Source organism: Giraffa tippelskirchi, chromosome 4, assembly GCF_054371585.1.
Source record: "Giraffa tippelskirchi isolate mGirTip1 chromosome 4, T2T-mGirTip1v1.2.pri, whole genome shotgun sequence".
NCBI classification, from domain to species: domain Eukaryota; kingdom Metazoa; phylum Chordata; class Mammalia; order Artiodactyla; family Giraffidae; genus Giraffa; species Giraffa tippelskirchi.
Genome location: NC_137278.1, coordinates 34,299,679 through 34,320,523, shown reverse-complemented (window position 1 = coordinate 34,320,523; position 20,845 = coordinate 34,299,679). Strand labels below are relative to the sequence as shown.

Sequence of the window (20,845 nt, the reverse complement as noted above, 5' to 3'; positions counted from 1 at the left end):
AGTGCCCTGAGCCCTGGACCCAGCTAAAAATAGTTCAGAGCCTTGCCAGCTGGTGACCTGGGAACTGGGCTATGTTTAGCAGAAACCAGCACGTGAGTGAAATGCGGGAGAGCCAAGTGGAGCACTGTGAGTCTGCTAGGCATGGCTCGCTCTCAGCAAGCTGTTTGAGCCACGCTTGTCATCAGTAGCTCAGGCTGTTCCCTCCACTGCAGACCAGCGGGTAGTGTAGGCTCACAGTTTACTGGTGAGTAGAAGTGAGAGGGAGGGACAAGAATCCATACTGATTAGAATGGGAAGACCCAGCCCTGGGAAGCACATCGGACATAAAGGAAGTCAGAGGAGTTAAGTCCTAGCTAAACTCAGGATATACCTTCCCTTTTTCTTCACCAGGTTAGACTCAGCTTTTGTTTTAGCAAAAATGTATTCATTTTTTAACAACTCTATTTTATCCTTTTAAATTGAAGTATAGTTGATTTATAGTGTTGTGCTGATTTCAGGTGTACAGTAAAGGGAGTCAGTTTTGTATATGTACATTTTTTTTCTTTCAGATTATTTTTCCATCATAGTTTTGCTGTTGTTGTTGTTTAGTTGCTGAGTCGAGTCCAACTCTTTTGTGACCCCATGGACTGTAGCCTACCAGGCTCCCCTGTCCATGGGATTTCCCAGGCAAGAATACTGGAATGGGTTGCCATTTCCTCCTCCAGAATATCTTCCTGACCCAGGGATTGAATCTGTGTTTCCTCTGTCTACCTGAGTTGGCACGCAGGTTCTTTACCACTGAGCCAACAGGGAAGCCACTTGTAATAACCATAGTAGGTTATTACAAGAAATTGAATATTATTCCCTGTGTTACACAGTAAACCCTTGTTGCTTACCTATTTTATGTATAGTAGAGACATTACTTTGTCAACAAAGATCCGTCTAGTCAAGGCTGTGGTTTTTCCAGTGGTCATGTATGGATGTGAGAGTTGGACTATAAAGAAAGCTGAGCACCGAAGAATTGATGCTTTTGAACTGTGGTGTTGGAGAAGACTCTTGAGAGTCCCTTGGACTGCAAGGAGATCCAACCAGTCCATCCTAAAGGAGGTCAGTCCTGGGTGTTCATTGGTAGGACTGATGTTGAAGCTGAAACTCCAATACTTTGGCCACCTGATGAGAAGCGCTGACTCATTTGAAAAGACTCTGGTGTTGGGAAGGATTGAAGGCAGGAGGAGAAGGGGATGACAGAGGATGAGATGGTTGGATGGCATCACCAAGTCAATGGACATAGGTTTGGGTGGACTCCGGGAGTTGGTGATGGACAGGGAGGCCTGGCATGCTGCAGTTCATGGGGTTGCAAAGAGTTGGACACGACTGAGCAACTGAACTGAACAGAACTTCTTAATTCCATACTCTGAGTTTATTTCCCCCCTCCTTCCCCTTTGGTAACCATAAGGTAAACAGGCTTCTATGTCTGTGAGTCTGTTTCTATTTTGTATAGATTTATTTGCATTATTTTTTAGATTCTGTAAAAGTGATATAATATAAATATTTGTCTTTCTCTGACTTCAGTTAGAATGATATTCTCTAGGTCCAACCATGTTGCTGCAAATGGCAATATTTCATCATTTTTTTTTATGGCTGAGTAATATTCCATTGTGTGTGTGTGTACACATACACATACCGTATCTTCTTAAACCAGTCATCTGTTAATGGACGTTTGGGTTGTTTCTTTGTTTTGGCTATTGTAAATAATGCTGCTATGAACATTAGGGTGCATATATCCTTTTAGATTAGAGTTTTCATCTTTTCCAGATACGTGCCCATCAGTAGAATTGCTCAGTCATATGGTAGTTCTATTCTTAGATTCTGTTTTTAGATTTTTAAGGCCTCCATACTGTAAGAGATTTCACTCAACAATTTCTAGATGAGAGAACTCTATTTCTACATTGTGTTCATTTTGTAAAGGAAGGTATAAAGATGAGGGTAATTCATGGTATGTGACAACGTTTAAAGAAATGACTTTAAATAACTTGATATGTTGCTGTTGCCAGTGGACAGATAACTTTTAGCCCCAAGTAAGATGCAACCTAACTTTCAAAGCAGGGGCAAGGGTGTACCAAATTCTGAGATCAAAATAAACTTGACTTCAAATACTGTGGATGCCATTAGAAACTTTCTGCAAAATAAATCCATCCTGATGCATGATTTAGAAATGGCTTAGAATACCATCTTTTCCATCCTTTAAGAAGCAGAAATCTGAAATGTCATCAATGAAAAACAATCTAGGAGATGTTTCTAAGACTCTGTCAAGGGTATGGTCTCCTTTCCTATAATAACCAATAAACTTGGCTTCGCTTAATTAAAAAAAATAAAGTCTGTGAGGAAACAAGAATGTGGCAAGCCAAATAATGACAATGAAGGTGATGACAATAGTCATGGTAATAATAATGACAGGAAGCGGGTACCAAGGACTTATTAGGTTCCAGACACTGTTCTAAGGGCTTTACATGTCTTGACTCATTTGATCCCTGCAATAGCCCTGGAAGATAGGACCTGTTATTATCCCTGTTCTACAGACAAATAAACTAAATCTTGGAGAAGTTAACTAACTAACTTGCCTAAGGCTGTGTAGCCTAGCAGCTAGCAGTGGTTTTCAAAACGTTGGTGTGCTTACAGTTCCACAGAAAAATAATTGAAATCAGTATTCCCAGCCCAAGACTATAGATTCTGATTCAGAAGTGTGGGACAGGGCCTGAAAAATGCATTTTTAATAACTACCCAAGTAGTATTTTTTGTAGGTGGCCTTCAGACCACCCTCTGGGAATCACTGGCCCATTTCTAGAAAAAAGGAGAGACTGGGAGTAAAAATTTGCCAGTGTTTGTCCAACACTGGCCTTCCCTGTCCAGCTGAACAGTAGCTCATTTGCCCAGCTAGGACTCTGTGTCCTTGTAAAGAAAAAACACTGCTTAATGAATATTGCCTTTCCAAATATCCAACTCAATTTGTTCAGCTTCCATATTTAACTTTTAGCCATCCAACTTTAATTTGATTTCTTAAATAGATTTTTCTACCAGGAAGAGTGTCTGCTGACCAAATATATGAATTTCAGTTGGTAGTTATAACTCTCATAGGTAATGAATAAATAGCATTGTACTTTATTAATTAGTCTATTATAACTCTGATTAATGTGAATCAGTTCCCCAGAGCCAGCTCTCTGCCAAATGAACTGAGAACAAGGAGTTTACAAACCTGCAAACTTCAAGGCCAACATACATTTTGAGGCCTGACTTATGCTTTCCTTGGTCCTACTGAGCTGGAAGACACATTTTGAGATCCAGAATCCTAATACCTCCATCCCTCCACAAAGAGATAATTTCATCAAATTTAGTGAAACAATTCATAAAAAGGCATTCACTTGGGCCTTACTCTTCTGCACTTGGCTTTTAACCACCTGTGACCTCTGAGATCTTGAGGGGCATGGTGATGAATTTTTAACATCCTTGCCCTTTTGCTCTTCTCAAATGTCATTTCATTTGTTTGGAACCTGGGTATCACCTGATAAATCTTACAAAGACTTACAGATGAATTTGGCCAGAGATAATGCTATGGACACTGAACCAATCCATATTATATGCCCACCTTTTGCTTATTACGTATTTTTAAGATAGAGTGAAAACATAAGGCAGGGTAAGGCAGTTACAGTTTCCACAGTCCCTCTAAATGAGGAAATTATCATGGTATTTGCTCCTGACACATTTTCCATCCTGTGCTCTAGATGTAAGTCTTATTCTTATTCCCATTCTCCTCCCCGCCAGCCATCCTCCAGCCTTCTTTCTCTTCCCTCACTCACCAAGCCTGTCTCTCCTTTCAGGTCTGTCCCAGGTCTCCTCTCTGGTAATGTTCTTTACCCTTATTTTCCTATAATTGGCTCCTACTTTTTGTTCAGGTTTCAGCTTAAACTGATGACCTCCATCTATTACATTATTCAGTTTTGTTTTCTGTAGCAACTACCAGGTGCTGCTATTTTTCATGTTTATTGTTTTTTCTTTTTTATAGTCTGTCTCCCTCAACTAGAATGCAAGACCCATTAGGTCAAGAATAATCTATCATGTCATATTTTCACTGTTATAGCTACAGTGCCCTAAACTATGCCTCACACGGGAGAGATGTTTGGTGAGGAAAAATAGGGAGACAGTGGGGGTAGATGCTTCTGATCTGAGACTGATTCTGATTGTAGAAGGCATCCAGCTAGCTTTTCTTTGCTCAAGAATCAAATATTTTTATCCAACTTCTTTGGAAACAAATCAGAGATCTTAAAGATGTGCTGAGTTTATTGCTTAAGACTAACAGTGGTTAAAAACCAGATGAGTTATACTGAGAGGCTTTACAAGGTATTTGTCATCATTAGCTCATATTGTAATAAGTTATTACAATATGAAATCAGCAAAAACTGCTTAAGTGCTTGAATTCAGGTAGTTAAGTTTTAAAGTATAATAAAAAACAATCACACTGAAAGCTTTCTTTCCAGAGAGCTCAAAAATGCCTTTGTTGGCAGTAAATGGAGTAATGGCTGGAAGGAAACCTGGAAGTAGGAAATGAGGTTGCCTTCTGGGAGTTAAATGAGTAAGACACACACACACACACACACAGACACACACACACACACACGCACAGATCGTGGTAAGTCAATTGAAGTAAGCTGATAGATATTCAGTATTCCAAAGAAAACTTTGGAAACACCTATAAATTCAGCCAAGGAGACCTAAGGGGTAATCTCAGGTTAGCAAGCACCAGAAAGTAACTGTTAACTTAACAAGTGTAAAGTTAATTGATAGTTTGGAGGAAACCTGGAAAACAGAGGTGGTGGGCAGAGATGGTCAGCCTATAGCATAGAAAACCAAAGCCTAGGAAACCAAAGTTGGTAGCAGCTTCCCAAATACTCTTTGGGAGAGAATGGGCCTTGGCCCAAGAATATGAGCTCTTCTGTCTCTGTGGCAAATGTATCCTTTGATAAATCATCTCCCTACTTCTCCCTATTCAGTTGTGATGCTGTAAATACAGAATTTAAATCACTTTGCTCCCTGACTACAGGGAGCAAATGCCCCGATCTGCTGATGTGAGGGGCCATTGGCTAGCTGATTACATTTATCACTAAAATGGAATAAGTTTGAATTCTGGCTATATAGCAGTCTCTATGAGCTTGGGTTAGTTGGAGTCTATCCTGAGACAAAGTTCTAGAGCAGAGTGATTGTTGGCCCTGTACTGCATAGCAGAGAATAGACCAGAATTTATCCTGCTGTGACAGGCTGGCTCTGTGGAAATAAGGGCTGACCTAAGCTCCGTTCCTTCTCCCAAGTTCAACAGTGATACAACTCATATGACTTCCTGAGGGGATGTTGAGCAAGGGAAAGTTGAGAGGCCAGGAGTGATGGTGCTGGACACATCCCCTGCAGAGGAGCTGTGGCTGCTTTAGACCATGGGTTGACACATTTTTTTTTCTGTAAATGGCCAGATAATAAATACATTAGATTTTGCTAGCCATAAAGATAGTCAGCCACTTGATGTAAAGAGCCGACTGATTGGATCCTGATGCTGGGAAAGACTGAGGAAGGAGGAGAAGAGGGTGTCAGAGGATAAAATGCTTGGATGGCATCACAAACTCAACAGACAGAGTTTGAGCAAACTCCAGGAGATAGTGAAGGACAGGGAAGCCTGGTGTGCTGCAGTCCATGGGGTCTCAAAGAGTTGGACGTGATTTAGCAACTGAACAGCAACAAAGCCATAAAGATAGGTAGATCCGAGAGAGGAACAAGGATTGGAGGGGCCAGACAAGAGCTATTGCCTCTTAGAACACTAAGGAGAACAAGGATTTTTAGAACTAAAGTGGAGGGGGAGGCATGGCAAGATGAGACTTTTAGAGAAAGCTAAGGAGAAAATGCCTTTGGCCAGGAATGAGATGCACTCAGGTAACTGGTTGCTGCTGCTGCTGCTGCTAAGTCGCTTCAGTCGTGTCCGACTCTGTGCGACCCCATAGACGGCAGCCCACCGGGCTCCACTGTCCCTGGGATTCTCCAGGCAAGAATACTGGAGTGGGTTGCCATTTCCTTCTCCAGTGCATGAAAGGGAAAAGTGAAAGTGAAGTCGCTCAGTCGTGTCTGACTCCCAGCGACCCCACGGACTGTGGCCTACCGGGCTCCTCCTGGTAGAGAGTGCCAAATTCAAAGGCTCTCTGAGACTTCTCATGAAGGTCTCCAAGCTACACCCTCACCCTCTGTGGGTCTGTAACTGCCTGGCTCTGCTGGGCCCTGTCAGCATTCTACTGTCCCTTGGGTAAAGGGATATGCCCTTGGAGTTTGGACAACACACCTCAATTGCATCCCAGGAAATGAATGGGCATCATTTTGAAATTGCATCCTCCAGCTACAGTTGAATGTCTGTTTCTTTGAGGGGGAAATGAGGCTTACTGAATGAACCCAATTCAACCAACTCTGCCATTTGTTTTGGGGATTAAGTACAGTAGACGGTCGAAATACATATATTTTTTCTATGATAGCTTTTTCAATATACATTTCATTCTTTGAGATTTCACTTAAAATTTTTATTTATTTAAATTCAAAATATAGAGATGAACAGATTAGTGTATTGACCAGAAAGCAAACCAGGATCACAGAGCATCTGGGGAGCTGGTGACAGAAATGTAAAGGGAACTTGGCCTCCAGGTTCTAATCTGCTATTATCACTTTCTCCAACAGTCATTCTTCTCAGATGCAGCAGTGGACAGGGATGGGCAGAGGGGTGCTGTGTGGTTTGAATAAGCTCTTATCCCTCCTTACTCCCATTTGAAATTCACTGATCTACAATTCATCTCACTTTACCTTGGGTAAACCTCCTCAGAAAAGCAACCTCCTCAGAAAACCTCCTCAGAAAATCAAAACAAAACATGAGTTTTACAACTCAAGCTGAAGATGGTTCTACTTATTTAGAAGTGGCCAGCAGAAGAGCTACAAAGAACAGAATGATTCCTGAATCAGCAAACCCTATGCACTTGCGTAATGCAAACCAAGAGACTGAGACTGGGACCCGCCTCAGACACTGGCAAGAAGCTGCCCAATAAACCACAGGATAGAACCAATTTAAGGCCTCTCTTTTCCAAAATAGAAGAGAGGAGTTACGTCTCAGACTTGTATTCATTTCAAAAGGATCAAAGACAAGTAAAGTCTTTTAAAATTTGAGTCTGTGGAAAGTAACTTGAGTAAGATGACAAAGTCATTCTCCACCAAATCAGGCTGAAGGGGTACTGCACTCTCAAAACGGCCCTCCTGGATAAAAAGTAACTGTGGGGTTTTAGGTAGGTTAATAACATAAGGAAAACATTAAGAGAAGCCTGGAAGAGGCTATAAGACCAATTTTGGCATCAGCATTGGAGAAGGTCTGTTAAATGCCTCAGATGAAATAATAAGAAACCTAGAATCATATACATATACATCAGTCATATACATCAACTAGGATCATATACATTTTATAGTTTGAATGGGCCTTAGAGGAGTTATCAAGATGAAGTAAATGATTCCCTCCTCTGGACTCAAAATCTGTCGGTTGGGCTAGACCATACTCATGCCTCTAGCAGAGAATACATATCACACAGTATTCCCATTATCTGAATCCTCTAGATTGGGCTTCTTGAACCCAAAGACTGTAGTCTTTATCTTTGAATTCCTAATATTCAGCACAGTGTCTGACAATAAGGGTCCAGTGATGCTTGTTAAACCAACCAGAATAAGCTAGAATATAAGTCCTAGAGCAACAGAGGAAAAAAAATATTGAGAGGAAAACTCTCTCTGATCTCCCAGAACATGGCAGAGCTGGCCTCAGTATGTCTTTTTTTAGGTGAACACCCCAAGTCACAGGTAAGCATTTGCTAGACCGCCCAGAGCTATCACTTCCATCATTGCTATTAACAATATGGCTTGCTTATTTTGTCTTATTGGAGTATTAGAATGAGTTCACTCACAATTAAGTTCCTTGCTTTAATTACAGTAGAAATAAAAACTAGGCAGACAAGTGGCTTTGATTCAAGTATTTCAGAAATGTTTTCTTTTTGAAGTCTGAAGTATTAAGGGTAGATAAAAACAGCATCCGGTTTGAAGTTAAAAGTACAGGTTATCTCATGGAAAAAGATTAAATGTAATTCTGTGTATCTTATGACTATAATGGTTCATCAGATTTAGTAGCTGTTGGGAAACAATCATATCTTCTCTGTATCTTAATTATTTGGTTCTTTTCTCTGAAAAGACTAAAAATACTGTGAACCCTTAATTTCAGTGGCACAAAGAATTGTGCATTGCATATTTATAAGCCAGCCACAGGACAAAAGAAAGCAATAAAGAATTAAACATTACATTCTCTTAGGAATATTTTTTTCCAGTATCACATAAATATCTTCATGCTTATCCATTTTCCTCTTGAAACCAAGTAACCCTTTGACATTTCAAAATGAAATAACTATATACACAATTTTTATATAGAGGCTAGGATGACTTTGTTCTTTAGAACTAAGTGTAATTAACCACACATGGCCTATTATTCATTTGTCCTATGACCTTTGTAATTTAATTTCATGTTCTGAAAATATTTGCTTCTAAATTTAGCCGAGAAAATGAGGGAATGTCATGGTTGCTTTGCTGGCTGTACATTACAGGGGACTGTACCTAGAGGAATTTTCAAATGTGGGTGTTTAAAAAATGTATGTTGTTTGTCTGCTTTGGCATGTAAAGTGAAAGTGAAAGTTTCTCAGTCTGACTCTGTACAGTCCATGGAATTCTCCAGGCCAGAATACTGGAGTGGGTAGTCTTTCCCTTCTCCAGGGGATCTTCCCAACCCAGGGATCGAACCGTGGTCTCCTGCATTGCAGGCAGATTCTTTACCAACTATGAGGGAACAGTTTAATAAAGGAGTTTGGATGAGCTAGTGACATTTTATAAGAGTGACAAAAGACATAAGTAATCCATAAATCATTCATTTATTTCACAACATTTTCTTGATTTCAGCAAAATTACTATGTTCTTGTTTTAAAAATAAAAAAGAGCCATATTTTATTTGTTTGTTTATTTATTTATTTAGGCCATGTTGCATGGCTTGCAAGATCTTAGTTCCTTTACCAGGAATTAAACCCAGGCCTAGGGCAGTGAAAACTCAGAGTCCTAACCATTAGACAACCAGGGAATTCCCAATTATGTTCTTAAAGATTTTCATGTAATTTGTGTTCAACTGACAGTAATAACAAATTAAAAATAAAGTGCAATCTCATTCAAAATGTTTAAAATTTGAGTACATGTTATCAAAATGTAAAAGTTAAAATGAATGTACATTTTAAATTATAATTACTTAGAATATTTTCAAAAAGTTACTGCTTTAAACTATTTGTATTATCTGTTAAAATTAAAGTCAAAATGTGAAAATAATTCATGAATACACCATTTTAAATAAAATTATTTAAATACAGTTGAACTTTTAAATTCAACTGAATATTTTATTAAATCATATTAAATATATTTATAAATTTAAATGATTGCAATCTTTGTGTTTAATATCCATCTAGTTATCAATATAAAGAATCAGCATTATGTTTCATGCAGCTACGTCTACATATTTACATTTTAAAAGTAATATGAATGGTTTGCTTCTATGAAATATCTTTAGTCACCTGTACAATTGTTACAAGTGCCATATAATTCTCAAGTACCTCCAGGACTATGAGACGGAACACAAAGAGGAGAAAGAAAAGGGATTCTCAGCACCCCTGGATAATGATACTTCATTATACAAGAATCTATTGCATTCATACTCTGAAAAGACGGGTTTGACAACTTAATTCATTTGTCTTTTCTTATCTAAGAGCTTCCGACACTCAAATCTTCCCAAAGTAGTTTTTATTTCTAATATGGGCAGCGTAACAACCCACAAACCTTTTATTCAGAAGATAGAGAGCAAAAGAAGTACAGAACCGGTCCTGTGAGTTCAGGATGGTGTTATCTCAAGAAGAAATGTTTAGCATCATGGGTTGCACTGAGCCAGCATGAAGTGATGGATCTCGGAGAGTGGGGGGCAGAGGCCTTTCATCAAGTTAGTGTGTGTGTGTGTGTGTGTGCGCGCACTAGACACTGGGTGCAGCTCAGAGTGCTCTGTTGTTTGGGTCTCAGGGGAAAATTCAGAATAAATCATCTTAAAAACACCTGTGGTGTCAGAATTCAGAAGTACATATTTACATGATAGAGATCCTGCTTTAATTAGCAAATTACAAATAATATTTATGTTAAAAATCTACTTCCCATTGTGCTGTAAGAATAGTTTTTTTTTCTTTTTCTTTTATACCCTCTTGCCCTTCTTTCTTTCCTTCTCTCTTGATCCCTCTCTTTCTATCTCTCCCACTGCCCCTTATGTGTTGACAGTGAAATCTAAACTGGTCTGGGATACATCAATCATTTGCATTCTGAACTTGGTGCTGGCATTCTGTTTTTTTTTTTAGCAGTCTTATTGAGATATTAATATAATCCACATACTATACATTTTTTTTCATTGTGTACTTGTCAATTTTTTTAAATTTATCAATTTCTTTCTTTAATGGCATGTGATTTTTTAATTAAAGTGTAAAGCTTGGTCCTTGGAAGAAAAGCTATGATCAACCTAGACAGTATATTAAAATGCAGAGACATTACTTTGCTGACAAAGATCTGTATAGTCAAAGCTATGGTTTTTCCAGTAGTCATGTACGGATGTGAGAGCTGGACCATAAAGAAGGCTGAGCATGAAGAACTGATGCTTTCGAACTGTGGTACTGGAGAAGACTCTTGAGAGTCCCTTAGACAGCAAAGAGATAATACCAGTCAATCCTAAAGGAAATCAACCCTGAATATTCATTGGAAGGACTGATGCTGAAGCTCCTATACTTTGGCACCTGATGCGAATAGCCAATTCATTGGAAAAGACCCTGATGCTGGAAAAGATTGAAGGCAGGAGTTCAAGGATGATAGAGGAAGAGATGGTTGGATGGTATGACCGACTCAATGGACATGAGTTTGAGCAAATTCCAGGAGATGGTGAAGGACAGGGAAGCCTGATGTGCTGCAGTCCATGTGGTCGCAAAGAGTTGGTCATGACTTAGCGACTAAAAAACAACAACAACAATAGTTAATTTACAATGTTGTGTTAGCTGTGAGGTTTTTTTGTTTGTTTGTTTATTTGCATAGTTGCTCAACCATCATCACAACCAACTTTAGAGTATTTTCATTATTCCAAAAGGAAACTGTGTAGCCATCAGCAGTCACTTCCTATTTCTTCCCCAACTCCTCTCCCTCCATTCTTCACTCTTCCTCCCCCTCCCCAGACCTAGACAACCACGAATCTACTTATGTCTTCTGTCTCTATAGATGAGCCTATTCTGGACATTTCACATAGCTGGCATCCTATAATATGTGGTCTTTCATGACTGGCTTCTTTTACTTACAGTGTTTTCAAGGTTCACCCATGTTGTAACATGTATCAAGACTTCATTCCCTTTTGCTGCTGAATAACATTCCATTATATGTATATACCACACTTTATTTAGCCATTCATCAGTTGTTGGGCATTTCGATTGTTTCCAATGTATATTTGAGTTGTTTTCAGTTATTATGAATAATACTGCTATGAACATTCATGTACAAGTTTTTGTGTGGACTTAAACGTTTTTGTTTCTCAAGTATATAACTAGGAATGAAATTGCTGAGTCATATGACAACTCTATGTTCAACATTTTGAGGAATTGCCAGACTGTTTTCCAAAGAGGCTGTACCATTTTACATTCCCACTGAGGTAGGAGACAGATGGGCCTCTCGGCCAAACAGATGATGTTTGTCAAGTGGAGTAAAATTGAAGCTTTAGTTTTCCCCAGACACTCCAAGGACAAAGTTAATGGCAGGAGCTGAGCTCTGCTAGAGTAAAGAGATGAGATGACCACTCCCGAGGTCAAGGAACACTTCCCTGTCTGTACATGTGCAGGAAGGCTCCATGGGAGTCAAAAAGGTAGGGAGTGCCACCCCATAGTAAGTGTGGACATACCCCCACAGGCCTCTGCAGTGGGATCCATCTTAGCAAAAAGTTGCACATGCATGTTGGGGAGGATTCTAGGACCACTCAGGTGTGAAAAAAGAAGTGAGATAATTAGCCAAAGGCAAACAAATACCCAGAAGAACTGCCCTATATAAATAATTTAACTGCCTCTTTACTGTGTTCCTCCTCATTGGAGAGGACACCCATACTCTTTCTCTCGGGGTGTTTTTCTGCCTTGCTTCTGTCTTAAATAAACTGTTTCTCCTTATGCTCTCCCATTTCTTGTGCTCTGTCTCTAATAATAAACTTTGTACCTGCTTTTACTCATTGGAAAAGACCCCAATGCTGGGAAAGATTGAGGACAGAAGGAGAAGAGGGCAACAGAGGATGAGATGGTTGGATGGCATCACTGATTCAATGGACATGAACTTGGGGCAAACACCTGGAGATAGTGAGGAACAGGAAGGCCTGGTATGATACAGTCCATGGGGTTGCAGAGAGTTGGACACGACTTAGCAATTGAACACCATCACCTGTTTTAACAGTTTTTCCCTCCTTGAAACATTCTTGCTTTCAAACAGGGGCAAGGACCAGGGCCACTTTGCTTCTAGCTTCTAGCCCCTGGTAGTCTAGCGACTAGGATTCTTGGTTTTCCATACAGGCTATGCAGGTTCGAGTCCTAGGCAGGGAATCAAGATCTCTGTTCAGGACCACGCACTGCTGTTTCTCTGAGATCACCACCAGCAATACATGAAGGTTCTGGTTTCTACACAATCCTTGTCAACATTCATTAGGGTCTATCTTTTTTGTTATAACCATCCTAGTGAGTGGTAAGTGGTGTCTCATTGGGATTTTGCTTTGTATTTGCCTAATGGCTAATGAAGTTGATATTTCTTTTTAATTGACTATTCCTGAAGAGAAAGAAAACAAAAATCTTTGTGAACACCCTCACTCAGTGCTGCACTCATGGTGTTTAGATAGAAACCAAATCATAGAATGAAAGTGTTGGAAGGGACCTTAGACCAAGGGCAGGCTCCTGCTTGCAACCCAGCCCACCTGCAGTTCATCCACTGTCAGAAAGTTCTGATCTTTAGCATCTTTAGTGAGATTTTTTTTTTTTAATATGAAACTTTTTTTCTGAAATTTTTAGTTCCTGGTCCTAGCTTTGCTCTCTGAAGCCAGGTAAGCTCTCTCTTTACTCCAGGGTCCTTCTCCTTCCCTGACTCAACCCATCTACGTATTTTTAAAGACAAGCTTTGGCAGTTCACTAAGTTGTTGCCTTTTCCTTTTCTCTTTTGGGTTAATGAACACAGCCCGAGGCTGGTGTGCAGATGTGGCCACCCTTTCAAGCTTGACAACTCAGCAGAGATCCTGATGGAAAGCCTCTAGATCGGAAAGGTGCAGACCAAAATCTGGGCAGAGGGGACATATGTAGCTTGAAGAAACATTCTGAAATCACCTTGCTTTGTTTTTAGTTACTATTTTTACTTTGAAATTTCGAATAGCTTTGAGAGGTAATATGTGACATTTGGGCTTCCAATGTGTCTCAGCAGATAAAGAACCCTCCTTCCAATGCAGGAGACGTAAGACAAACACATTCCATCCTAGGTTCTGGAAGATCCCCTGGAGGAGGACATGGCAACTGACTCCTGTGTTCTTCCCTGGAAAATCCCACGGACAGAAAAGTCTGGTGGCTACAGTTCATGGGGTCCCAAAGAATCAGACATGACTTACCGACTGAGCACACACCCACGCTCGTGACTTCCATGTTTTACTGAAGGGGAACAAAGGTTAAAAGGCACTTAACCTTTGGATGCAGTCTGTAAGAATGAACTGGATGAATGGTCCTCCTGCCTTCTGTATAAAAAAAGGTATTGAGATGGCTAAAAAGTTCATTTGAGTTTTTCCATAAGAAGTTATACAAAAACCTGAACAAAATTTTTGGCCAATGCAATATTTTGTGCTCATTTTCCTCAACCTGGCACACAATGTAAAAGCACCTGTGATGGCTGCATGAGCATGTGACTATAGGTGTGAGTCAGGTAAGTATACAGGTAAGTACACCTATCTGTGTGTTAGCTCCAGGCCGTTGGTCCCCCAGGTGTTTAGGTCTTTCTCTTGAGACTGCTTTTAATCCGACTCTGGAACTCTGTGAGCAGAATGTCCTAAGCTAATTTCCCTTGTTTCATATTTCTAACTCCCATTCTTCCTCATCCAAACTGATACATTTTCTCTGGAAGACACTGTGCCCCCCTCTCCCTTTCTTAGAGAGCCCTCATCTTTCTCTTGTTCTCTGCCACCACCTTGGGAGACTGGACTGTTGCACTGGCCTCCCCTCTCTGCTCCTCAGGCCCTAGTCTTTCTACTCTGCCATCGCCAACAGCTATCACACTGCTTTTCTGGAAGCACAGGATCCCCCACCCCGACCTCCAACTCCATAGCTCGGAATGGAATTAGAAGCCACCCTTCAGAATCTGAACTTCTCACTTTGAGCAGGGGGCATGTCTTTCTCTCTTGGCATGGCTCTAGTCCAGTGACCTAGCAGCTACAAGTGCCCTTCATGGGCGGGTGACTGGATCCCAGGAATAGCTCATGGAATTCCTTCCTTTTCCTGGAATGCATGAACTGATGCTCCTCTCAAAGCCATTTTTTTGGGTCTGGTCCCTCTGGCTGGAAACCTCTTCCGAGTGTGCTCCCCTAGGTTCACTCCTTTTCATGATTCAGATGTCAGCTCAAAGAGCACTTCCTCTGCACTACCTTCCCTGGCGGCCCTCTATGGGAACCTGGTGACAGAAAGGATTTCTTCTGCTTTGTTTGTTGCGGTATTTCCAGCACCCAGAACAGTGCTGGCAGACAGCAGGTGCTTGATAAACACTTGCTGAATTAATAAAATAAAGCAGCCTCTACATAAAGTACTAGGCTGCAAAAGTTCTGCCATTCTGTGTTGGGCAAGAAAGAAACTGAGGAATGAACAAACAAAGGAGGAATCAGTAAGAGAAGAGAGGGACAGAGCTCCTTGAAGGGCAGAGGACAAACCTGGATAGCTGGAGAGAAAATAGAACACAGAGTTCAAGGCCTGCCCTTCACTTTCTCTGATATGGAGAATGCTTTCTGCTATGATTAAAGGAAAAACAAGATTGACCTTGCAGAAAAGGACATTTTAGAAGAAACCAGGAAAAGAAACAATCCTTTCTCACGTCCCTCTTGCCTCCTTCTCTGATTTTCCAGTTTTCATCACCAAAGTTAAAAATGGGTATATATATATATATATATATATATATATATATATATGTATTTGGAAGTGTTCATCACTCAGTCATGTCCGATTCTTTTGTGACACCATGGACTGTGGCCCGCCTGGCTTCTCTGTCCATGGAACTCTCCAGGCAACAGGTAGCCATTAACGGGTAGCCATACTGGAATGGGTAGCCATTCTCTTCTCAAGGGGATCTTCCCGACCCAGGGACTTAACCCATGTCTCCCACATTGTAGCCAGATTCTTTACTGTCTAATCCAGATAAGCACCAATTCCTACCACATATTAGATAATTTCTTCGTTTAAAGTACCAGCAAAAAATGGGGTCCAAATTCAAAGGCCACAAATTATCTAAATCATCTGAAATTTTAAAAAGCAATTCCTCGTCAAGTGTGCCTTACATACTGAAAGTTTTGGGTTGCTCTTTGAGGTGTTTTGCTCGTGATTGACTGACAATATATAAAGAAATAAATAAAAGACGATCCTAGCTCAGAACCCTGTTGTGCAACTATCCCGGATCTTTTTTGTCAGACTGGATCTTCTGCTTCCTTTGCCAACTGAGATCAGATGGATGCATTAGGTCATGACATTAATATGAAATTGTTTCCACACTTTGTTTTTCTTTCTCCTTTCTCACCCTCTTTTTATTACATGTAACAAGTCAGACTGTAATTTTGAAAGCGAGGAGCCAAGGCGGCCTGCTGGCACTCTGAGGCTGAGCAGTGCTGCCGGTTTTGTCTGGACCTTTCCATGACAGCCAGAGGGTATCAGCCACATGACTGTTTAGGATGTGTCATCATCCAGGGCGAAAATGACATCACCAGAGCGAATTACTCTGGGATTTAGCAAAAATCTGCAGTGCAGGACTTGCCAGAGAAAATGAAACCATAGCTCTTTCAGTCCTCTCGTCCCTGTGTAAGTAAATATTCTTTTTCTAGTGGCTTTGGTTTTATGCTGTAGAGGAACTTGGTATAGTTCTTCCTGGTACATGAAAATGTAAAAGAAACAAAGATTTCATCAGTGTAATTATCCAGTGCTTTAGATCTCCATACAATGCTACATTTTCTTACCTCTCTGGATTTTGGTGCCTTATGTTTCCTCTGTCTGGCATGTTCTTCTCCCTGCCCTCTCCCCTTGTCTTTCTGGTGAACTCCTACTTATCCTTTAAGAACATTTCAAATGACTCCTCCTAGGTCAACTATAAGTACATATGCATTTAGAGTTGTTACACCTACCTGATGAATTAGCACTTTTATCAAAATGTAGTGACTCACTTTATCCCTAATAATGCTTTTTTGTTTTAAACTCATTTGTCTGATATAATAACCACATTACCTTTTTTTTTTTGGTGAGTATTTGACAGTTCTATATTCTTTCATGCTTTTTTCTGTCCTTTTGCATCCTTACAGTTTAATAAGACTCTTCTAAAATATATATTTGGATTTCCTTACAGTTTAATAAGGCTCTTAAAAATATATTTGGATTTATAATATTTTTCAATCTAATACTTTCTCTAGTTTTAATAGGTCAGTTTAGTCCATTCACATTTATTGTGGTTACTGACATATTTGGATTTATTTCTATAATCTCATTTTGTGCTTCCTATGTGTACTGCTTTTTCTCTCCCACTTTTTCTAATGCTAAACTTTGTGATTCTTCCTTTCTCACAAACGTGTTTCCTGAGCTACTCATATATGATTGAACCAGCAGGTTTCTGTCTTGTTTCTTTGAGTTTCTTCCAAGTAGGCAAATGAGAAGATTCTAGAGGATATTTGTAATTACTCATAAGAAAAGAAAAATAGCTGAGAGATGTGGTAAAGAACTTTATTTCTTAAAAATTCGCACTGGGGACTAAAGCAGTTTAGCAGCCAATTAGCTAGTCTCCAAAATGATGAGTCAACATAGTGTGCAATGCTGGCTAGAGAAAGGTGGAATCTATGTAAGGTAAATGCTTCCAGTCTGAGGATGGTACCTAAGGGGCAAGTCCTTGTGAATTTGGCATACCTATATTACCATGTGCTGTGTGACCACATGAGGAGGCAAGCCTCCTATGATCTGTCTCTGTTCTGCTGCTAAGTCGCTTCAGTCGTGCTCAACTCTGTGCGACCCCATAAACGGCAGCCCGTCAGGCTCCGCCGTCCCTGGGATTCTCCAGGCAAGAATACTGGAGTGGGTTGCCATTTCCTTCTCCAAAGTCTCTGTTCAATCAACTGTAAAACCCTCATTCATTCAGTGTGTCATAATCATATTTGGCCTCTCTTGACTAGAAATCATACTGTTCATGGGGTTCTCAAGGCAACAATACTGAAGTGTTTTGCCATTCCCTTCTCCAGTGGACCACATTCTGTCAGACCTCTCCACCATGACCTGTCCGTCTTGGGTGGCCCCACACGGCATGGTTTAGTTTCATTGAGTTAGACAAGGCTGTGGTCCATGTGATCAGATTAGCTAGTTGTCCGTGACTGTAGTTTCAGCCTGTCTGCCCCCTGATCCCCTCTCTCAGTGCCCACCGTCTTACCTGGGTTTCTCTTACCTTGGACGCAGGGTCTCTCCACGGCTGCTCCGAGAAAGCACAGCTGCCGCCCTTTACCGCAGACGCGCGGTAGCTCTTCTCGGCCGCCGCCTGGACCTCCGGCCCGGGATAGCTCCTCTCGGCCGTGCTCAGTGCGCCGCCGCGCTCAGTTGTGAATGGAACTGGTGATAGAAGCAAGATTCGATGCTGTAAAGAGCAATATTGCGTAGGAACCTGAAATGTTAGGTTCATGAATCAAGGCAAATTGAAAGTGGTCAAACAGGAGATGACAAGAATGAACATTGACTTCTAGGAATCAATGAACTAAGATGGACTGGAATGGGTGAATTTAACTCAGATGACCATTATATCTACTATTGTGGGCAGAAATCCCTTAGGAGAAATGGAGAAGCCATCATAGTCAACAAAAGAGTCCGAAATGCAGTACTTGGATGCAATCTCAAAAATGACAGAATGATCTCTGTTTGTTTCCAAGGCAAACCATTCAATATCACGGTAATCCAAGTCTATGCCCTAACCAGTAACGCTGAAGAAGCTGAAGCTGAACAGTTCTATGAAGACCTACAAGACCTTCTAGAACTAACACCCAAAAAAGATGTCCTTTTCTTTATAGGGGACTGGAATGCAAAAGCAGGAAGTCAAAAAACACCTGGAGTAACAGGCAAATTTGGCCTTGGAGTACAGAATGAAGCAGGGCAAAGGCTAATAGAGTTCTGCCAAGAGAACGCACTGGTCATAGCAAACACCCTCTTCCAACAACACAAGAGAAGACTCTACACATGGGCATCACCAGATGGTCGACACCGAAATCAGATTGATTATATTCTTTGCAGCCAAAGATGGAAAAGCTCTATACAGTCAGCAAAAACAAGACTGGGAGCTGACTGTGGATCAGATCATGAGCTCCTTATTGCCAAATTCAGACTGAAATTGAAGAAAGTGGAGAAAAAGTTGGCTTAAAGCTCAACATTCAGAAAACTAAGATCATGGCATCTGGTCCCATCACTTCATGGCAGATAGATGGGGAAACAGTGGCTGACTTTATTTTTCTGGGCCCCAAAATCACTGCAGATGGTGACTGCAGCCATGAAATTAAAAGATGCTTACTCCTTGGAAGGAAAGTTATGACCAACCTAGATAGCATATTAAAAAGCAGAGACATTACTTTGCCAACAAAGGTCCATCTAGTCAAGGCTATGGTTTTTCCAGTGGTCATGTATGGATGTGAGAGTTGGACTATAAAGAGAGCTGAGCACCGAAGAATTGATGCTTTTGAACTGTGGTGTTGGAGAAGACTCTTGAGAGTCCCTTGGACTGCAAGGAGATCCAACCAGTCCATCCTAAAGGAGATCAGTCCTGGGTGTTCATTGGAAGGACTGACGTTGAAGCTGAAACTCAACAGATGTTTGGCCACCTCATGCGAAGAGCTGACTCATTTGAAAAGACCCTGATGCTGGGAAAGATTGAGGGCAGGAGGAGAAAGGGATGACAGAGGATAAGATGGCTGGATGGCATCACTGACTTGATGGACATGGGTTTGGGTGGACTCAGGGAGTTGGTGATGGACAAGGAGGCCTGGTGTGCTGTGGTTCATGAGGTCGCAAAGAGTCGGACACGACTGAGAGACTGAACTGAACTGAACTGAACTGACTAGAAATCAGTCATAAACAATGAAGGGCTCCTGTCCTGAATCCTTACTCCAAGGTCTAGGGGATCCTGAAAGGCTGATAAAGAACTGAGATTGCATTTTCTTATACAAGCATGATTCTTTGTAACTGATATGTACCATTGAACTCAGTACTATTAACAATGGGTAAAATAAGGCCTTTAGAACCTATCTGAGATCCTAACCACTTTAAATGATATGTTTCCTTCACACACACACACACACACACACACACATATTTTTTACTACACCATACAGCTTGTGTCATCTTAGTTCCCTAACCAGAGTCTGAACCTGGTCCCCTTGCCATGGAAGTGTAGAGTCCTAACCTGTGGACTGCCAAGGAAATCTCCTACTGAAGTTCATATTTTTAGTGTAGGAAAAGGAAAAAAAAACCCAAAAAACTCTGCACACCACCCAAAGCAGAGGAAATGTTGAGTGCTTAACTTTTTCTAAACTGGATGTCAGCTGGGATAGCCAATCAGCAGTTGCTTGCAAAGATCAACATTGGCTCCTTACTGACCACCAATGGATGGGGACAGTGAATTAGATTTGGTTCAGTAGCCACCCCGTGCCCTAGCTGTAGATCTGGATGCCTCATTATTCCCTGGAGAGTCTTCCTTAGAGGAGAGAAATCCATCTTCCTTCTCAGAGCTTTCTGGAAATTTCCGAGTATTGCCTACAAGGGGTCTCTGTGCCTACATTACCACACCCTAAATTGGCCTGGCTTTAAGCAGTTCTCCAAACTCTCTGCAGGATCCCTGTCTATCCTTCTGTCACTCTTGTCTCTGGCATTTGACTACCCTGGGCAAGGGTCTCCCATCAGTCAGTTACCAGGAATGTACCATGAGTCTACAATTTACTGCTCAGAATTCCTCTAGGTTCTGTGACAGTTCAGGAAAAAAAAAAAAAAAAAGACAATCTCTTCTCTTAAGTCGTATACAAACCAGTTTAGGAAGCAATTTATCTGAGATGATAAAACACAGGATTCAAGTCAGAGAGCCCTGATCTGCATCCCAGGTCTACTGTATCTTAGGTGTGTATCTTGGGCCTCAGTTTTTTCATCTGTAAAATGGTGATGATAAAAGTAGCTACATAGTAAGTGCTCAATAAGTGTTAGCTATTATTATTATTAATCATCATTCAGAAAGTCCAAGATGGAGTATAGGCTAAGCTGGGCTGTGTAGGAACCTCATAATGCTTTCCTCAATGCCCTTGTTAGTCTTCTCAGACCTGGGGGAGGAAGTTGTGTGTTGTGAGTCACGGAAATGGATGGGGATAAACGGGTGGGAGAAGGGCTTGGGAGGCAGGTTGAAGAGC

General features: G+C 41.0%; 1 long non-coding RNA gene across 1 annotated transcript; it reads left to right on the top strand.

Moving 5' to 3' along the window:
• Positions 1 to 286: 286 nt before the first annotated feature.
• LOC145503839 (uncharacterized) lies at positions 287 to 19,605 on the top strand. Its single transcript, XR_014051833.1, has 3 exons — positions 287 to 390; positions 13,384 to 14,124; positions 17,871 to 19,605. It is a non-coding gene; the product is annotated as an uncharacterized LOC145503839 (long non-coding RNA).
• Positions 19,606 to 20,845: the final 1,240 nt, after the last annotated feature.